Here is a 12,972-nt window from a genome sequence, read left to right as displayed (position 1 = left end):
AATGTGTGGGTGTATGTACTGGCTACTTACCTGTTACGTGCTCACATTTGGCTTTGTAATGTGACACATCTGTGTGTGCATGGTGGAGTCTTATATCCTGCTCAGTGGTGTCATAAGACAGAATAATATGTCAACCTACCTGTCAGTTTGTTTGGTGTACTGCAATGGCTTCCAACTGCTTCCGGTGGGGTGGGTGAGTGTTCCATCCTGCTGTACTTGGGGACAAGGGTACATGGTGGGAGTAGTGGTACAAGCCTCCCACCCACATACACCCTCCCAGGGAAGATGGCTACCTACCTATAAGTTTGTTTGATGTACTGCAATGGCTTCCAACTGCTTCTGGGTGGGGTGGGTGAGTGCTCCATCCTGCCGTACTGGGGGACAGGGGTACATGGTGGGAGTAGTAGTGCAGGCCTCCCACCCACATACACCTCCCAGGGAAGATGGCTACCAACCTGTAAGTTTATTTGGTGTACTGCAATGGCTTCCAACTGCTTCTGGGTGGGTGGGGAGGGGCCCATATTGCTAGGCTGTGAGGCAGGGGGCATGGTGAGAGTAGCGGTATAGGCCTCCCACCCACAAACACCCTCCCAGGGAAGATGGCTACCTACCTGTAAGTTTGATGTGGGTTGTGTAATGGCTGACACATGTTCCTGAGTGGGATGAGAGAAGGGCTTCATCCTGCTGAGGTGTGGGGCAGGGTGCATGGTGCATGGTGCATGGTGGGAGTAGTGGTACAGGCCTCCCACCCACAAACACCCTCCCAGGGAAGATGGCTAGATACCGCTAATTTTGTTTGGTGTACCGCAATGGCTTCCACCTGCTGCTGGCTGGGTTGGGGGGAGGGGTTCATCTTGCTGATGCTGTGGAACAAGGGGGTCTGGTGGGAGTTGTAGTGCTGGCTGCCTGTACACATGCCCCCATGGTAATGTTGTTAGCTATGTTTGAGGTGAATGGGAGTGGGTGAATGTTGGATCTGTGAGGCATGTTTTTGTGAGTTTGTGGTGAAGATGAATGGGGTTTGTCCTAGGTGGTGTAGCTTTGTATTTGTGCAAGACAATACATATCAGTGTGGTGGTAGTCATTTGTTTGTACTTACCAGCCTCCACTTCCCTGGCTACTCCTGTGAGACTCTCTGGATGCAGTATGGCAAGCACCTTCTCCTCCCATGGTGTGAATGGTTTTGGTGGAATGGGAGGGCCACCGCCAGTCCTCTCAGCCAGCTCACAGTTCTTGCTTCTCCTCTCTTTGACAACCCTCTTCTGATCATGCCACCGCCTCATGATCTCCTTTTTCGATCACGGGGTGGTCCCTACTGCATTGACCCTTTGGACGATCCTTGCCCACATGTGTGTCCTTGTAGCTAATGGTGTCTGTTGGACCAGGCTACCAAACAGTTGTGGTTCCACTCTAACTATCTCATTTACCATGGCTGTCAACTCACTCTCTGTGAATTTGGGCATTTTATGTGTTGACATGGTGTATGGTGTTCAAAGTGGTTGTGGGTGCAGGGGTGTGAGTGTGGGTGTCGTTGTGATGTGTATAGTGTGTGATGTGCAGCGAGTTAGCGGTGCAGGTGTGGAAGTGGTGGTGGTGCTGTGTGTGGTGTGAGTAGTGCTGGTGTGTTGCTTTGCCTATCCTTTGTTGTGAGCGTTGGTGGCTTTCAGTCTTGGAATGTTGCAAAGGATTGTGGTCAGGGAAGGGGCTGGTTTTATACTCAGCTATATGGGTGTGTTCAAATGGGGTATTACTGTCAGGTGTGTTGTCCTGGGAATTGTTTATTTTCTTTTTGCCATGTGTTTGTGTCATTAAGGTGTGTTTTGTCTTTTTGGGGGGCATGGCTAGTTTGCTGTGTGCACTTTTTGGCCTTATTGTGGGTTTTTTGCTTTGTCCGCCATAGTTTTCACGGATCGTCTGCACCGGTGGCTTGCTGCCGCTCTTCCACTGGCACTCCCATTCATTCCAGGGAGCGACTGCGGCGGTCGAGAACAGCGTACAGTGGGACCATCAGGGATATCATACTTTCCTGTGCGGTGTCTCCACTATGATTGCGGCGAGTTGGTGCTTTTCCGCTGTGCATCCGACCGCCGCGGATGGATTTTGGCCACCTCAGCCCGCTACGAGTGTTTTTTCTTGGCCCCGTTCCACCGCGGTTGGTGTTTTTTGGCAGATAATCCTGATTTGGCCAACGTTTTTTCCACAGTAGCGGCGGGCGGTTGTTTTCCGCTTCCATGGCGGTCGGGGAGATTTTCAGACCGCCATCCTAATCGGCCCTTTAATTTCCTCCATGTTCGTGATTAAGGAATGAGTGACTACAGAATTTATGAAGTCTGAATTTGTTATTGAAGTTTTAATTTCTGACTGTGTATTCACCATTGATAACTCCAGGGTTGGAAGGGAATTATTTGAATCTATGACGTTACAACGCATACATTACCAATGCATGCCTTTATAATACAGTTTTTACATCGCAACATCCTTTACAACGCATTCTTTTACATAGCATGCCATTATATCACATTTTCAGAAACTACTTTTATAACGCATTCCATTAAACATTGCATTTAAGGTAAGTGTTGGATAGAATAGGGGTAATAATTACTATTCTAACTCCAGTGAGTGTAACAGTAGGGTAAGTGTTGGATAGTGTAGGGGTAAAAATTACTATTCCTACTCCAGTGAGTGCAACAGTAGGGTAAATAGTGTCAGGGTACTATGCATTGTAAGGGTATGCATTGTAATAACTTGCGATGTAATGCCTGCTTTGTAGTGACATGCATTTTAATGACATGCGTTGTAGTGAAATGCAATGTAATGACTGCTTTGTAATGACATGCGATGTAAAGGATGTTGCGATGTAATGACTGCTAGGTAAAGGTAGTGCGGTGTAATGGCTGCGTTGTAAAGGTTGTTCCCCGAATTATTTATAAATGTCTGACTATTCCCATGAAGAATATATTTTCATAATGTGGGCCTCTGTCTAGAGATCAACCTTCTTGTTGTAATATGTTACAGTTGCACAAGTGGACGGTCATGTGACCTAATACCTGATCTATTCTTCGTCATGAGTTTACCCTCTGATCCATATGTGCTGGTCATCTTCATCAATCAAATAAGCCGCATAGCCCAGCTAGAGATGGAGGAATACCTGCTAGGTAGAGACAGCTTACAGCAGGTAACTAGTGGTGCTGTGCCTGCAGAAACAAACCCTTTAGACATTGTATAACCAGTACTGGCAGCCCCAACACAAACTATGGGGCATATGTTCAAGGAAGAAGTTGAGTGATGCGTTAGCCATCATGGCTTAACACCTCACTCCACCACCTCAGAAACGCAAGGCTGCACCATATTTACATCAATATGGTGCAGCCTTGTGTTTCCCCCTGCACTAGTGCTACACTTAGCAGTGTAGCGCCAACGTAGGCACCCTTGCACAATAGTGCAAGGGTGTCTGCGTGCAGGAGAAAGATTGTTTATGTACAGGAAGGTCCCCCTTCCTGTACATAAACATTCTTAAACGCCATTTTGTCACTTCTATGCCTGGTCCTTAATAGACCATAAATTAAAGTCACAAAATGGCATTTTTTTTAAAGATTGTTTATGTAAAGGAAGGGAGACCTTCTTGCATAAAATCAATCTGAGGCATTTTGCTTTTTCCATGTGTGCTACAGAAAGCTTCACACATAAAAAAAGCAAAAACGAGGAGAAATAATGCATTTCTCCTCGTTCGCCAACTTAAGACCAGGTTTTCCCTGGTCTTAATTTTGGCGCTGCCTCCTATTTATGCTGCCCTTGTAAATAGGGGACAGCGTCAAAATCATTGGGTGTTGCCATGGAACGCCCACCGCAACACCCATTGCCCACTCCTTCCACACCAAGCATAGCGTGAAAGGGGGCCTTATTTACAAGGCAGCATTAAGCCACATACAGTGATTTAACGCTGCCCTCTAAATAAGGCAATGCCCTTATCACCACCACAACGTAGTAAAAAGTGGCAATAGGGGCATGGACATGTGGCTCTATGAGTTCTGCCACCACAAGTGCTAATGCTACTATCACTCACTCCACTGCACCAGCAACCTAGGATAGTGCAGCACACTCTGTAGCACATTCTGTATTTTCCAGACATCAAGTTCCTGGAGATGAACACATGGTCTGGTACCATTTTGTTGACTAATGGATGCAACTAGTTTTTTGTATATTGGCTGGGCAGAATTAAATACCCTTGTATGATTTGGAGTTCTTGTTATTGTTGCAGAATGGTAGACAGGGCTTTGTACCAATAAATATCACCTGTTCAAGGAGGTCATTAAAAAAAAGAAATGTTTTTATTTTTCTAAACTTTTTCTGACATTAAGTTTGCTCTGCACTTTACAGCATACAACCAAAGTACATTTTGTTTTCAAATAGTATTTTGAACTGGAAGGGTACCCTTCAATTACAAAGAATATGCTAGACCTCACTATGCAAATGTGAATGCATGGTGTTGGGCAGCTTGATTGTGCACCGCATGAGGGAAGAGAGCAACAGCACCAATAACTTAGAAGATATGGATCTTTCCTGATATATTGGTAAATCTACGCCCTTTGTATCCTACAATTAAGCACATGTGCTAGGGAATGTGAAATAGGTGTGAATCGATGATAGCAAGGCATCCAGGACGTTTCTCAATGCTCTTGATAGGGTACTCTGTGTAATGCCACCTGTGATGGCTTTTGTCCTCTAGTAGCTTGCTGATGCTAGAAGGTGTGAACTGAACAGGACTTATACATGGATAGGTGTTTCCTAGATGTTTGGCCTAGCAAAGGCTGCAGCGCAAAGTTATGGGAACTGTCACCTACTCTACCTGGACTTAGCATGCAACTCATTCTCAGTTTGCTCTAGTAGTGTCACCCTGTCTGAATATGCTATCCTTTCCCCTACACATGTGATGGGTTTCCAGCACACACATACTCCTTTCCATTGTATACGGTGGTGCTATTAACTCGGCTGGCTTGCAGGACGGGGGGAGCCCACACCCCGGGGCCCACTGGATGCAGCACGAGCCCCGGGCCTGGTCCCTGCTTCTGAACCCCTAGTCAGGCCGGGGAGAGCCTCCCCGAACCCCAGTGGACCCCTGTCCCCAGTGCACGGACCCTCTGATAGCTTGCAGGATGGGGGCTCATGCACCCTGGGGACCACCAGACTGAGGTCAAGCCCAGGGCCCAGTCCCAGCTTCCGCACTCTATCCAGGCCGGGAAGAGCCTCCCCAGGACCTAGTGGCCCCATGTCCCCAGCACTCAGACCCCCATCCGGAACCAAGGAGGGTTAAGCCCCGGCCACGTCCTCTCCCCGACAGCCTGCCCGGGAGCCCATTTTTCCCGACTATTAAGCCCCCACATAGTGGGGGCTCACAGAACTTTGGGGAGGGACAAAAGTTAGAGTTAGCCCGGCCGCCAGCTCGCAGGGCCATCTGGTCAACCCGGCCCATGCGGCCATCTGGTCACCCTGCCCTCAGGGCCATCTGGTCACCCAGCCCACAGGGCCATCTGGTCACCCGGCCCACAGGGCAATCTGGTCACCATGCCCGCATGGCCATCTGGTTGCCCGGTCCGCAGGGCTATCTGGTCGCGCAGCCAGGCAACCAAATGACCCGGGATGACCCAGCGCTGGCCTGGGAGGGTGCTGTACCCAGTCGCTCTTGCAGACCAGCGAGGGTGGCCTGGTGCTCCAAGGCAGCCGGGCCTGGGAGCAGCGGGAAGGGGAGGCCCGGCCGGTCCAAACCATCTGGTCGCCCTGCCGACCTGCAAGGAAGGTGGTCCCATCCCCGCAACCCGGTGGGGCAGGGACGGGAGGAGGATGACCTCGTGCCGCAGGGCACGTGGTGGAGGCGGCCTCCTGCAGGACCGCATTACCCCCTCCGCATCTCTCCCACCGGCCCAATGGCAGAGGGACCCACCCCTGGGTGTGGTGGAGGAGGGCGTCACACAGAGAGACAAAAGCTTGGAACAGAGGATGACTTTCAATAGGTAGCTGCTCTGCTATTTACGAAACCCTGACACAGAATCAGGTCATCTACAAATGGTTTAGCACCAGGTGCCCCACGAACAAGCAGTGCACTAAGGGCGATGGAGTTGGCCCCCTTCCATCCACGTTCCGGTCCCCAAGTGAGCGGCTCTACGCACCAGCCCCCCGAGAGAGGCCGGCTATCCCAGGCCAACCGAGGCTTCATGGCAGTAACCTGTCTCACGACGGTCTAAACCCAGCTCATGTTCCCTATTAGTGGGTGAACAATTCAACGTTTGGTGAATTCTGCTTCACAATGATAGGAAGAGCCGACATCGAAGGATCAAAAAGCGACGTCGCTATGAACGCTTGGCCGTCACATGCCAGTTATCCCTCTAGTAACTTTTCTGACCCCTCCTGCTTAGTTGAAATCCAAAAAGTCAGAAGGATTGTGAGGCCCCGCTTTCACGGTCTGTATTCATACTGAAAATCGAGATCAAGCGAGCTTTTGCCCTTCTTCATCGTGGGAGGTTTCTATGCTCCCTGAGCTCGCCTTAGGACACCTGCATTATTGTTTAACAGGTGTACCGCCCCAGTCATACTCCCCACCTGCCACAGTCGCCGGAGCGGGTTGCACCCGGAGGGCGCTTGGAGCCATAAGCGAGAGCCTCACGGGGCTTGCCCCCCGCCTCACCGGGTAAGTGAAAAAACAATAAGAGTAGTGGTATTTCACCGGCGGCCTGAGGGCCTCCCACTTATCCTTTACCTTTCATGTCTCTTCACAGTCCCAGACTAGAGTCAAGCTCAACGGGATACTCTTTCCCCGCTGATTCTGCCAAGCCCGTTCACTTGGCTGTGGTTTCGCTAGATAGTAGGGTAGGGGCAGTGGGAATCTCGTTCATCCATTCATGCGCGTCACTAATTAGATGACGAGGCATTTGGCTACCTGTACCACCTCACGGTGGCTCATTCTGGATTATAATGCTGCCCATCACCATCAATTCGGTTTTGCTTCCAACAATACAACATTCTTTCGCTCCGGAGTACAGCCACACTGAACGCTGTCCTCACTGGAACTGGGATCACGTATGGGCCCGGAGATAGTACACCCTGCAGTACTATTCGAACAATTTAAAATTGTCTATGAACAGTCCTGAGAAATTAAAATATGATTAGCAGGACATCAATAATCAATGTGTGACAACTATGTGTATGAGATTATTTGAGACCTATTCCTCAATCAAGACATTTCAATAAGTATGATGTACACAACTATATCTAAATTGTTATAAGCACACATTACACATCTAACTAGAAAATGCACATCTATACAATTGTAAAAATTCACATCTATAAAATTCACATCTATACTAAATCGTGTGTCAAATTTAAGCCTATATGTTAAATTAGTATGCTTTATAAGGGTGACATGTGTGCTGCAAGAAAGTGTACATCTCAGTATAAGCTTGATACTCAATTGTCCATTAATACTTGGCACATTTTAAGAGTGTCCATTAAAGTAGTCAGGAAAACCTTTTTTTTGAATGGGAATGACATTTGCAAACCTAAATCAGCCAGAACAACATCATTACATTGAGGCCAAATACCACAACATTCTATGATAAAGCCATGAAATTTTACAGTGGTCAATTAATTGAGATCTTTGATTTGCTGTGACAGATCCTGATAGTATTTCACTTTACTCTCACACGCTAATTCAAGGGAATTCTGTGAGTTTTCATATTGAATTGAAACATCAATCACTACAGCTGTACCATTTTTGGTAAACACTACATCTGGTTTTCGTAGTTCACCTTGATTATTCTTAACATGAGGTTCCCTAAATACCATCCAACCACACCTTTTTGCTCTATCAATGAGCAATTTCAGAATGTTGTTGTGTCTTTTTATCCTAATGTCCTTGGTTTTAGGACATGCGCCTGAAATATGAGAAATTGTTTTGCAAACATCATTACAATATCTACATGTAGTAAATGTACAATTTCTTCCCCTAGTAGATCAAACTTTTGCTCTTAACATCAGCACAGCTATGTATTGGTTTTCTTTCATTTTGTTATGCTTGCCGATCCAGAAGTTTGAGGTTGGATTACTTGCTAAGTATTTTTTACCATCACCTTGGACAGGGAGATTTGCCCATTTCTCAAATTCTTCTTTTATCCAATCATATGTTACTAACAAAGTCAAATCATAACACAGAAACCCACTATCTAAAATGTTACGTTTGTGCGTTTTGATGATGTTATCAATTTTTTCATTTATTACTTCTCTTGCATACAAGAACAAAGGCGCTATGTACAGATCTGGAGCTGCCCTGAGATACAATTAACTTTTGACTTTATTGAGACCAATTTGTGTGCATAGTTTTTGTATACTGAGGCCCCCAAATGATCTTTTCGACTATAGGAGACCACCAGATGTGTATGCAGGAAAGTGTAGAAAAAGTTTGACATACTTTTTTATTGTTTGATCAAGAACATTTAAAGTTTTTGCTTCTGTTCCTGTCATTTCCAATTTGAGTGATAGTTTAGGTACCAAGTACTGACACAAAATTTCTATTTTCTGCCTGACCTTAAGTGGTAGATTATCAAGTTTTTGAACCCAATTGACAAGAACCTCATACATTTAGTTGTTGCTTGCATGACCAGTGTGTGGATCAAAGTTCCATCGGAGGTATCTCTCACTTTCTCCTGGATTAACATTTTCAATATTTTCTTTTTCAAATTGCCATGGTTTACAGTTGTTAATAAGGATTTTATCTTTATTGTGACTGTTATAAAATCCATGTGCCTTTTTCACATTAGGGTTTAATACTGTAGTTTTACTGAATTTTTCAATGATTTTCAGATTTGTACTCATTCCTTCCCAGGTACTGCTGAGAACTGCGATGTCATAGGCAAAGGTGAGAGCGGTGATTTGCTCAATAAGACCATCTGATCCAAATGTGAAGCCCTTGCCGTTTTTCTGAAGATCACAGATCAGAGGAACCATGGCAATGTTAAATAGTAGTGGGGATGAAGAGTTGCCTTGTTTGACCCCAAATTTCATTGTTATTTCAGGAGCTACTTCGTTGTTCTTTCCCTTGAAAGATGTTGTTGAGTCAGTGTACAAGTCTTTTATAAATGTCTCTGATGTATGATGGAACTCTTTGCCTTGTGAGACTCTGTATAATGTGACTATGGCTGACAGAGTTGAAGGCTTTCGATATACCTATGAACACAACCGCTAATGAGTGACTGTTTTTTCGTGCCCCTTTTATGATGTTTTTCCGGAGAGTCAGATTCTCGAGACAACCTCTCACCTTCATGAAGCCTTCTTGTCTCGTATTTAATTCAACAAAAAATGAGAGTCTTTTAGTTAGTATTTTTGTGAATAACTTCATGAAAGCAGTACCAATGGTAATTGGACGCCATTTACTGATTTTTTTAAGTTCACTAATCGGTACATTCTTGGGTATCAAAATTGATCGGTTGTTTTTGATAATTTCTGGTACTCTTCTCATCATCAAACAAGACAATAGAATTCTGGGAAGCAGACTTAGTTGCCTGCTGTGCACTTTATACAAGTCATTCAGACCAATCTTATCAGGCCCCACTGCTTTCTTTAAATTGGAGTTCTCAAATGCATAAGTTATTTCGAGCAGTGTTATTTTTCTACATAGATTTCTAATTTCGTAATCCAGTGGTATCCGATCAATCGGCATGAAATTAGGATTTTTCTTGTTTTCTTTCTCAATTATGTTTTTGTAGCATTGAAAGATTTCATCAGCACTGATTTGGAAAGTGGCATCTTCTGCCCCATAAGTGATAATCCTGGCAATTTTCTTTTTGTCTTTTTTAAACATTGCCTGGTATTCTTTATAGCTGCCCTTTACTTTGGCATAATTCTTCGTATGCGTCCGATTAAGCCTTCCGTTTTTCTTGTCTTTTTTGTTATCTTGTTCCCTACTGAGGCATTCTGGTGCTCATCTTGAGCAGAGTTCATAGGCTCATTATTGAGTTCACTTGTTGGTTTATTTTTTGGTACACTTGCTGGTGTAGGACTTATATCATTGGCGTTTTCTGCAATATAAGTCACTACCTCATCCATCAGATCCATAGCAGCATCGTATTGCTCTACGTTTTGGGTGTACTTCTCGATTTCTGTGATTCTGTCTTACAGCTCATCAAAGTTCTTGATGTTTTGGGCACGTTTACGATTGATTGATAAAGTCTCTGCGCTTTTCTGTTGTTACTTCCATTGTAACCTCTGGTTCATCGCAGGAGTCATTTTCAGAAACATGTGATGCTTGCAGTACATCTTTTACAGATTTTATGCTTTCATCTCATCTATCTCTTCTTTTTTCTGCAATTTGTTTTCTGTTTTTATTGTCAAAATGTGGAACCATCAGCAGAATAATATTCCTCTTATTTTCACATACTTTTTCCAATTCTGCTAGTAGCAGTATTTCTTCCAGTGAACATAATTTTGACGGGTTGCTGCTTGCTAGAGCTGCTAGTCTAGCCTCATTTTGCACTCTTGGATGCGCATACCGAGCATGTTGAGAAACACCAATTTTTGTTCCAAATCTGAAGTCACATAAGCTGCACAGGAATGGCAGCTCTCTGTTTACCCGCGCTTCATTGAATTTCTTCACTTTGACATTCAGAGCACTGGGCAGAAATCACATCCAGTCAACATACGCATCAGGCCTTCGCAATGCTTTGTTTTAATTAAACAGTCAGATTCCCCTGGTCCGCAACAGTTCTAAGTCAGCTGCTAGGCATCGGCCACGGCAGAACGCCGCTCCCGCGCCCCTGGGGAGGGGGCATGGGGAGAGGCGACCACCGCAGCTGGGGTGATCCACAGGAAGGGCCCGCCTCGCATCCAGAGTCGCCGCCGCCCTGGAGGGAGGCGCCTCGTCCAGCTGCGGGAAATGCCCAGCCCCGCTATGTGCCCCAGCCTGACCGCCCAGCCCTTAGAGCCAATCCTTACCCAGAGGTTACGGATCTGACTTGCCAACTTCCCTTACCTACTTTGTTCCAACATGCCAGAGGCTGTTCACCTTGGAGACCTGCTGCAGATATGGGTATGGCCTGGCACGAGATTTACACCATCTCCCCTGGATTTTCAAGGACCAGCAAGAGCTCACCGGATGCAGCCGGAACGCTTTCCAAGGCTGGGCCCCTCTCTCGGGGCGAACCAATTCTAGGGCGCCCTGCCCTTCACAAAGAAAAGAGAACTCTCCCCGGGGATCCCACCGCCTTCTCCGGAATCGTTTGCGTTACCACACTGGATGCCGCGAGGGCACCCATCTCCGCCACTCAGGGGTCGGGGATCTGAACCTGACTCCCTTTCGATCAGCCAAGGGCAATGGAGGCCATTGCCCGTCCCTTCTAAACAGCGCTCGCCCATCTCTTAGGAGCAAATGACCCTGTTCAACTGCTGTTCACATGAACCCTTTTCCACTTCGACCTTCAAAGTTCTCATTTGAAAATGGGCTACTACCACCAAAATCTGCACCTGCGGCGGCTCCACCCGGGCCTTCGCCCCGGGCTTCCATGCTCACCGCAGCGGCCCTCCTACTCGTCGGGGCTTAGCCCCTGCATCTCTCAGCGCCGGCGACGGCCGGGTATAGGCCCGACGCTCCGGCGCCATCCATTTTCAGGGCTAGTTGATTCGCCAGGTGAGTTGTTACACACTCCTTAGCGGATTCCGCATTGCATGGCCACCGTCTTGCTCCCTATAGCAACCAACACCTTTTCTGGGGTCTGATGTGCGATGGCATCGGGCGTCTTAACCCGGCGTTCGGTTCATCCCACAGCGCCAGTTCTGCTTACCAAAAGTGTCCCACTAGGCACTCGCATTCCATGCCCGGCTCCACGCCAGGGAGCCGTGCTTCTTACCCATTTAAAGTTTGAGAAAAGGTTGAGATCGTTTCAGCCCCAAGACCTTTAATCATTCGCTTTACCAGATAAAACTGGGGGCTTCGAGCGCCAGCTATCCTGAGAGAAACTTCGGAGGGAACCAGCTACTAGATGGTTCGATTAGTCTTTCGCCCCTATACCCAGGTCGGATGACCAATTTGCACGTCAGGACCGCTACGGACCTCCACCAGAGTTTCCTCTGGCTTCGCCCTGCCCAGGCATAGTTCACCATCTTTCGGGTCCTATTACTCACGCTCATGCTCCACCTCCCCAACAGAGCGGGCGAGATGGGCCGGTGGTGCGCCTGCCGCTGGAAGCACGGTGGGATCCCACCTCAGCCAGCGTGCGCCGGCCCTCACCTTCATTGCCCCACAGGGTTTAGCTCGGCCCTCCGACTCGCGCACGTGTTAAACTCCTTGGTCCGTGTTCCAAGACGGGTCAGGTGGGTAACCGACATCGCTGCAGACCCTTGGTGCCCGGTGTGGGCCTCCCCGCCAGGAGGCGTGATGCAGTCGGGGCACACTGAGAACAGTACGCCCCAGTCGACAGTCGCGACGGGAGCAGGGGTCCCCGTCCCCCTTCAACCGCCCCGGCGAGCCCAGGGCCTGCCGGACGGAGCTCGAGCCCCAAGCCCCGTCCCAGCTTCCGAACCCTAGCCAGGCTGGGGATACTCTCCCCGGGACCCGATGGACCCCGGTCCCCAGCACCCAGACCATCTGATGGCTTGCAGGACGGGGGGCTCAAGCACCACGCTGCCCGCAGGACGGAGCTCAAGCCCCGGGCCCGGTCCCAGCTTCCGAACCCTAGCCAGGCCATGAGAGCCTCGCAGGGCCCGGTGGACTCCAATCTCCAGCGCCCAGACCCTATGATGGCTTGCTGGATGGGGCGCTCAAGCACCCTGGGGCCCGCCGGATGGAGCTCAAGCTAAGGGCCCGGTCCCAGCTTCTGAACCCTAGCCAGGCTGAGAAGATCCTCCCCGGGACCCAGTGGACCCCTGTCCCCAGTGCCCGGACCCTCTGATGGCTTGGAGGAGGGGGGGCTCACGCACACATGGGCCCGCCGG

General features: G+C 48.1%; 2 pseudogenes; both read right to left on the bottom strand.

The window, feature by feature from the left end:
- Positions 1 to 5,977: 5,977 nt before the first annotated feature.
- Positions 5,978 to 6,820, bottom strand: LOC144771091 (28S ribosomal RNA; annotated as a pseudogene).
- A 4,210-nt stretch (positions 6,821 to 11,030) lies between these two features.
- LOC144771049 (28S ribosomal RNA) lies at positions 11,031 to 12,330 on the bottom strand (annotated as a pseudogene).
- Positions 12,331 to 12,972: the final 642 nt, after the last annotated feature.

This window comes from Lissotriton helveticus, chromosome 7, assembly GCF_964261635.1.
Source record: "Lissotriton helveticus chromosome 7, aLisHel1.1, whole genome shotgun sequence".
Classification (NCBI taxonomy): domain Eukaryota; kingdom Metazoa; phylum Chordata; class Amphibia; order Caudata; family Salamandridae; genus Lissotriton; species Lissotriton helveticus.
The sequence above is the reverse complement of the archived record's forward strand: the minus strand, read 5'-3'. Positions and strand labels throughout refer to the sequence as shown.